We start from the raw sequence: 8,015 nt of genomic DNA on the forward strand, positions 1-8,015 counted from the left end.
ATAGGGATACTACAACTTAAGTATTTGCCATTGTCTAAGCACGCATGTTGTTGATTAGCTATGCTGTGGAAAATGATGGGGAAAGAAATTCAAACTAGTTTCCTAATGAGGTTGAGTGATTTATTGAAGTTGCTTTGACATTGATGTTCTGCGAAATAGTGCCAAGTCACTTGGATGTTTGAATTGATCTCTTTGTTGAAGCATAATTTCTTAAGGACTTGTTTTTGAAGGGTGTAGATGACTCATACTTTTTAGTTCATTATGACATATGTTGATGGAGGAAATGCTAAGTTTTTGTCAACTCTTTTCAGATGTTTTAGCTTTTCCCCCTAACTGTGGCATGAAGTTAGATAAATTACATGTGGTTGTAGTACTGGATATTGATGTTGTTGGCACATTTACAATGAGTCAAGTAGCATTGAAGTATTTGAGGGAAGGTGGAATTGGAAAGCCTCCTTCAGAGGCTGGTGTTATTTTAAACTTAAGTGCTACAATACAGTACCTCAGCTTTCTGGTATCAAATTCATGTCCCTGCTACAAAGGTTCATTTTTAATCATTATGTTCTTCTTGGATTAAGATTTGAATTATCTATTTAATAAATTTAAATGTTTCAGCATAAACATGAGAGTCATTTTACATACATAATAATTTAAACAAGTTATCTAGCAAAGTTATGTTTTGTTTACATGCAGCTGTTGATAGTCTTACAAGATCTATGGCTTTAGAGTGGGGGATAGATTATGGAATACATGTAAATGGTATTGCATCTAGTCCAATTGAAGGTATTCCTGGAATGGACATACTTTCACCCAAGGAATTCCTAGGTGATCTTCGGAAAAACCAACCTCTTTATAAAGAAGGAGAAAAATGGGATGTTGCTATGGCGATCATCTATTTGGCGTTTGACACTGGTTAGTATCTCTTGAACCTATCTAATAATCAATATTCAAATCTCAGAGATGGAAGCTATTTAAAGAAAAATATTGTTTGGAGGGTTTATTTGTTTTTAAATTTCTTTTCCACAAACTTGGAGGTATTTAAAAAAAAAATTAACAATTTTTGAAAATTCCATAATATAGAACTTTGAAAATAAGAATAGTATATTAGTCATACAAGAATGCTAATAGTGAAGGTTCTCTCTAACAAAGGATCAATCATACAATTGTTTATGTCCCTCTTAAAAGGTGTATACCTAATCGCTATAACTTTACATGGATTTATGTATCATTCAAATTATCAGCTTGAAACATTATATATTCTTGTTTTATTTATTTGCTCTTTTTTGCTTTTAACTTGTATTGCAAAATTCTTCAATTTCTGAAAATTAATGGAGACATATCTCATACTAGAGATGTGTCCATCTCCAAAACATGTCTCAGAAGGTGCAAGATGGCTCTCCCTATGCCAGTGCCTTTTTCCTTAGTCTGGAACTCATTAAAATCCTTCTATCCTAATCAATTTCATTTAAATTTTGGCATGAATAAGGACTTTACATTAAAACTTAATAATTGTACATAAACATTCAAATCAGCATTTTCATCCATGCTCAGAGTGGTAATTAATCTACCAGATGAATCCTCACAAATAAGGGGCATTGACATGTTATTATATTTCTTTGAAGTGTTCATAGTTGTAAACATTAAAAATTTGGTTTTCTTTCTTTTCTTTATAGATTTTAGGAAATTGTGCCATTGAATGCTAGGAACATATTGGGTGTAGAAGACAATGGTCCCACTGCAAAATGGTTAGCCCTTATTCGCCATACATTGAACAAAAATAATTTTTTTTCACCATATAGCTTGGATGGACCAAAAGATTCATCACTAGAACCTTGTAGTTCTGATTCTGATTGTGGATGTTCTCAAGAAAATCAGAATTTTGCTTCTTACCAGAGTAATTCCTTCTAGACTTTGAAATTTCATATCAAACCAAACATTGAACTAATTAAAAATCCAACCTTACTGATTGTGTGAATGTGTCCCTTTGGAAACAGATATCTCAGTAGACTGCAATGCTTGGTTTAGATCAGTTTCATCACAGGATAAAAGTGATTTCAATGTAAGGCATTCCTTGTAATATTGGTGCGTATCTACATAGTTCTATGTTTGGTGCATATAACAATGGCTCACTTTGAAAATGTTGATTATTCTCTTGCTTTTTTCAAAATATTGCGATGTATATTCTTTTCACACCATTTAAATTTGCACTGGTATTGATGATTTCCAGTTCTCTTGGAATCAAATCCTTAAAATTTTCTATTTGTGGAGGGTTTCTATGTGTTGCATATAAGGGTTGGTTCTTTGAGCATAAAGATTTTTCTGCTTTGTTTTTTTGACTGAGAATGTTATCTTTGACAAAGAGTAACTCTTCTTTGCATATTTGAGGATTCTCTTGGGGGGAAGCATATCTAAAGTTCTAATTTGTGCTACTGTGAGGAGTTCCCTATGAGAAGGCCATGGCTTCTTGGAGAAACCATGGAGTCAGATTAATTAGACCTTGGTTTTTTGGTGTGACCGAGTTCTACTTCTAGTAATGAAAAACTCTTTGTTTGCAAGCAGACAGTTGATGGAAAAGGAGCTAGGTTATTGAATTTTCTTCTTTTTCAATGGAAAGAAGCACTCATAGGGGCCTTAGAAAAGTAACATAAGTTGGCCCAATGAGATACTTGAACACATACACAATAATATCTCTCTGGGTGGGAGAGGAATCTTGGGTCTGTTGTTTTCAAATAATGTATTCTTTAGCAAGTTTTGAATAATATAAGACACACTTCATTATTTAACTCAAGTATTGGATTTTCCTAAATGATGTGTTTATACATTTTTCCCTTAATACATAAGCCCTTCACGTGAGAGTAGGGGAGAAATTTTAAAGCTGGAAGGACTGTGTGAAATACTTGGCATTAGGCAGGGATTCTGATAGTGCAGAGAATATGGGCCAAAAGAGACCCAAAAAGAACGTTGGTAAAAACCAAGCTGATGTGGTCGAGGTTCAAGATGAGGGTGAACCTAAACCAGCTAGAAAACACCCCAAATGAGCAGTCACTATGATGAATTACAAGGAAAAGACACTTCGTCTAAATGCGAAAGATTCAATCATTGAAGCCAAGGAGGAAAAAACCATGGAAGAGGAGGAGCTTGCCATTAGTTTAATAGTGAATGAACAATGCCAGGAAGAAATGCCTCCACAATGACACTTGATAGATTTTATAATCCATGATTCTCAGGGTGCCTCTCAGCCAATAGAAATGATGTATGCTATGGATCTTTATATTTTTGGATTAATTTTTCCAAAGGAAGGTTTATTGGATAAATCAAAAGGGGTTCATTGTGAGGGGTTTGGGGTTGTGGAAACATGGCCCATAACAGGATATGAAAATGGGCCTCTTGTTATATGGCTTCAAATTGAGGTAGCAGAGTATGTGTGTGTAAAGCCTACTGGCTCTTATAAGAAGTTCTTCAGTATTCTAAATGAAAAGCAATGCTTTGTGTTGAGGTATACAAGGCTCTTTCCAAGCCTGATGGAGGTAATCCTAAACTAGGATTGGATGAATTTGTGGCACATGTTGCATGATCTGTCTTCTAATAAGAGTTTTTAGGGAAGCTTTTGTGGGAGAGATTTCATACTTTCTCAGGGTGATTTAATTGTAAAACAACTAACTAGTTTGGACAACAATTCTGAAGAAGGTGATCAGATTTTTACTAGTTTGCCTACTCTTGTAGCTCTAGAGCAGGAGTGTCTTCAATCAAAACATATGAGGCATGTTGGTATACAAATTACAGAGAGCTCCACTAGTACTATTGTTGGTGCTTCATCTGTCTATGACAAGGATGAGAAGCTTGCAAGATTGATGCAAGAGGAGAATGATTGGATGGCCGCAAGACCAAGTCAAAAGTCTCAAGGCAAGAAGAAGTTCTACATCAAAATCAATGAAGATGAAATTGCAAATGATTATCCATTGTCTGCATATTATAAGGCCACTCAAGATGAAATGGATGAATATCTTTTTTATGATGATTCATGTATATTAGATCCTAAAGATCTACCCCACATGATGTTGCATGATTGGTCTTTATACAATTCCAATTCCAGGCTTGTTCCCCTGGAACTTCTTCCAATGCTTGGTGGTACTGAGGTAGATGCTGTGGTATTTTCCTTAGGTGTTATGACAGAAGATGATGGTAGCAGCTATTGTTTGGATGCTGACTCTGGAGGGTGTAAAAATCGTCAAGATAATGAGCTGCATGGGATTCACATATATTTAAGTGCTATCAAGGAATGGATAATAGAATTTGGAGCAAATATGCTCTTCATATCAATACACACTGATGGTGCTTGGTATAGGCTTGGGAAGCCTTCTAAGAAATATTTACCATGGTGTAAACCCATTCTAAAAACTACCAGGCTTGCAATCAAAATAATTGTATTGCTGAAGGAGCAGAGTCATGCTTCAAAACTTTCTTTCTCAGATGTGATTAGGAAGCTAGCAAGCCTAGATAAAACTGAGCCATTTTTTATCTCACCCAATCTAGATGCTGTAGAAAGGTATGTTGTTGTTCATGGTCAAATCATTTTGCAATAGTTTGCAGAGTATCTAGATGAATGCATACAAAGGAGTGCCTTTGTGACATGCCTTTCTATTAATATGGAACAAAGACATGATACAAAACTGTCTTTCACAAAAAAGGGAGTCATAGTCAAAGAAAAGAATTTTAATACTAGGGCTAATGCATGGCCTGAAACTATTAGTAAACAAGAAATGTGTGAAACTACTACAAGGATGATAAATCACATCCGGAGTGAGTACTACTCAATTTTTGCGTCTGATGAAATAAAGAAGGAAAATGGTGAGAATGGTGAGAAAGATGAGGAAGAACATGCTTAGGAAGACAATGAGGATGAGGAAGAGACTGATTTGATCGTGGTGGACAAAATTGAACTCTCCCCTATCATTAGAATAAGGAGAGGCAGATTGAGTAGCAAAGATATAAAATGGGTAGGCCAATTTGTTGGTAAAAAACCATTTGGAGAACCCCTGTATAAGATGGTTTCTACTGATGGAGATATTGTTATGGGAAGTGCAGTTCTAGTGTATTTAAAAGGTCAGGACCAGCACTCTAAGGATCTTCCCACTATTCTTTTTTTTGAATACATGTATGAGAAATCTAATGGGACAAAAATGATTCATGGAAGAGTTCTTCAGAGAGGCACTGGAACTTTGATAGGAAATGCTGCTAATCCTCGCGAAGTCTTTTTGACTCATCAATGCCTTCAAGTTGAACTAAGTGGGACTCTATCACGTTCCCAACATTTTTTCCTTTCTTGATAGTCTTCAATGCAAGGCTTCTTGCTATTCTCCATTCTTTCTTGGAAAGCTTATGCTATTGGCATTTCAATTCAGCTTTATGTCTAGATTGATGGAACAAATGGTGCTAGCAAAATGTTTAGAAGAACTTTGCAAAGAAATTTTAGACTTGATTGTCATACATGCAAAAATAACTCAGAAATATTTAGCATTTCTAAGATACAAAATTAATCTATGCATAGAAAAATATCTAAAGATGGATGGATGACCAAAATTACCTTCTAACAAGTGATTTCCTTTTTTGTTACTTAAACAAGCAGGAAACTCTTCTTCAGTGGAAGCACTGATAGTTTCACATTGAATGATATCCTTCTCCAATGTGTTTTTTCCTTCCAATCTGTAGCTTATCCATAAAGGAATTTAATAGGAATCTTGTAGTTTGTAATGCTAAGGACACACCAAGAAAATTCATTAGTTCATTGTAGTAGATAAAGCAAGTGATCACAATGAGTTAGAAAAGCACTCTAGAGAGTTAATGGATTGATAAAAAATTAAGAGAGACTGCCTGCAAAAAACACTTGGCCACATACATCAAGTTGTTCAAGTAGAGGATAGTGTTTCTACGTGGAGCATGCCAACTACTATTTAGGAATATTGTAATTTGAATAGAATAGTTACTTATTTACTAAGTCAAATAGTTGTAACGATTATTTCTATTTTTTTACTAAAAATGGATTGATCTGATATCAGATCAATGCAACTTCTACCCTGGTTTTGTTTGGATCTAGTAATTAATACCAAGTCCTCCATAGTACTTTACAATGGTTGAAAAGGTTATTTCTTATGAATGAATTAACAAATTTATAACCTATCAACAAATGTGGTTGAATGTTGTAGGCAACAAATTTGGATTTTGATGAACACAAAGGACGAATAGTTATTGGGAGGGTAAACTCTGGTACTGTTCACAGAGGTATGGAGATAAAGGTAAAGTATATTTTAAATATACAGAAAGATACGGTAAATTTGATGCCACAATTAACCCTTATATTAGATATATTCCAACAAATATGGTGTTCAGATGTGGCATAGCGGCATTGTCTATGATTGGTTGAAGATAATGTCAAAAAATTTATTTGCATGACATTTCCTATGGACTCTAGGAAAATTTTATGGTCAATATTATGTAAGTAAAAATAGAGAATCCTTGAAATGAACAAAAAAAAATCACAAATTGAATATAAGAAATCTCAAACCAGAGTAATTGTAAATCTACAGAATAGGCTACCTGCTAGCTACTCTTTTTTAGCCTTTTTATTGCAAAAGGTGAACATTATAATTTATAATCTATTCCATAGAAACTTTTCTTAAAACATATTTTCCACTGCTAAACTTTGGCTTCTAGGGTCTGTTCTGTATGAGTAATGTATTATGCTGTACTTTTTTGTTAAGATTATTTTACTTGATTTCTTGTTCAATCATTTGTTTCTTAAAATTACATCTTTCAACAATCTCTTCAACTCTTAGTTTTAAAGGATGCTTACAAAGAAGCTTTTTTTGTTACCAAATTATGACTTTTAGTAATTCATTTCCAACTTCCAAGTGAAGCTCAAAAGAAAGAAAGGATTTTATATTACTATTTCATATCAAAATTATTTTGTAAATTGATGTAGCTATTTTCATTCAATATAAATGTTACTTGAATGCTATGAATGGGTCAAATGGACAAACCAAGGCCATATATGTTATGCTAAGAAAAATTGGATGGTGGTAACAACACTAGTTGTATTATGAATATTTTAGAAATCTTTTCACAGATGTCAAAGTATATGTGAAGTTGAAGATATTTGCTGAGATAATATTTCTTTTCTTACTATTTACATTTATTATACCTTTCTAATGCTATTTTCCTACTAGTCTAACATTATTTTCTCTGTTCATCTGATTTTTAAGAGGTCTTAATCAGGTATTTAAGTTATAAATTTAATTGCAGCTCTTCTTAATTGAAACTTCTACAAGTGTATTCATCAGATGAAAAATTTAGGTTGGGTAAATTTAATGAACTATTTGTGTATGAGAATTTTACAAAAGTTCTAGCTGAAATGGTCAAAGCTAAAGATATTTGTGTTGTTTGTGGTATAAATGATGTCCTTGTACGTATATATGTTCCTCTATTCATCCATTAAATATCCCTAATTTGCATTCCTAATCTTGTCCATCGCGAAGCATTTCTTTTGAGTAATTTTCAAGGTAATATTGAAATGTATAGTTTTTGGTTATGTACTATGTTCAGTACAGATTGGTGAAACTCTGGCAGATAAAGTTAATGGGTCAACTTTGCTTGGAATTAAAATTGAACAGCCTATTGTGAAAATGGCATTTGCAATCAACACTTTGCCATTTTTTGGGCATGAGGTTTGCTCCTTGATTAAGTCAAATAGTGTTTATGTACTTATCATAGACACTTCTATTGATCAAGCTAATTCAGTTTTCCTTTGAACAATTTTTCAGGGGAAACATATGACAAACAAAAAAATTAGGAAGCATCTTTATCGTGAACTTGAGAAGAATTTGGCAATGAAAGTTGAAGATGGGGAAACAGCCGATACATTCATTGTTAGTGGGAGGGGTACATTGCATATAACAATGCTAATTGAGAACATGTAGGTGTATATGGATTTTTATTTTCTCCAATTTGGATATGGTTAA

The 8,015-nt window shown here is 33.7% G+C and overlaps 2 pseudogenes; both read left to right on the forward strand.

The window, feature by feature from the left end:
• Positions 1 to 340: 340 nt before the first annotated feature.
• Positions 341 to 3,038, forward strand: LOC149553422 (peroxisomal 2,4-dienoyl-CoA reductase [(3E)-enoyl-CoA-producing] pseudogene; annotated as a pseudogene).
• A 9-nt stretch (positions 3,039 to 3,047) lies between these two features.
• Positions 3,048 to 5,327, forward strand: LOC149553423 (DNA (cytosine-5)-methyltransferase 1A pseudogene; annotated as a pseudogene).
• The last annotated feature ends 2,688 nt before the right edge of the window (positions 5,328 to 8,015 follow it).

Source organism: Cupressus sempervirens, chromosome 6 (genome assembly GCF_028749045.1).
Source record: "Cupressus sempervirens isolate cs-2001-9-10 chromosome 6, ASM2874904v1, whole genome shotgun sequence".
Taxonomy (NCBI): domain Eukaryota; kingdom Viridiplantae; phylum Streptophyta; class Pinopsida; order Cupressales; family Cupressaceae; genus Cupressus; species Cupressus sempervirens.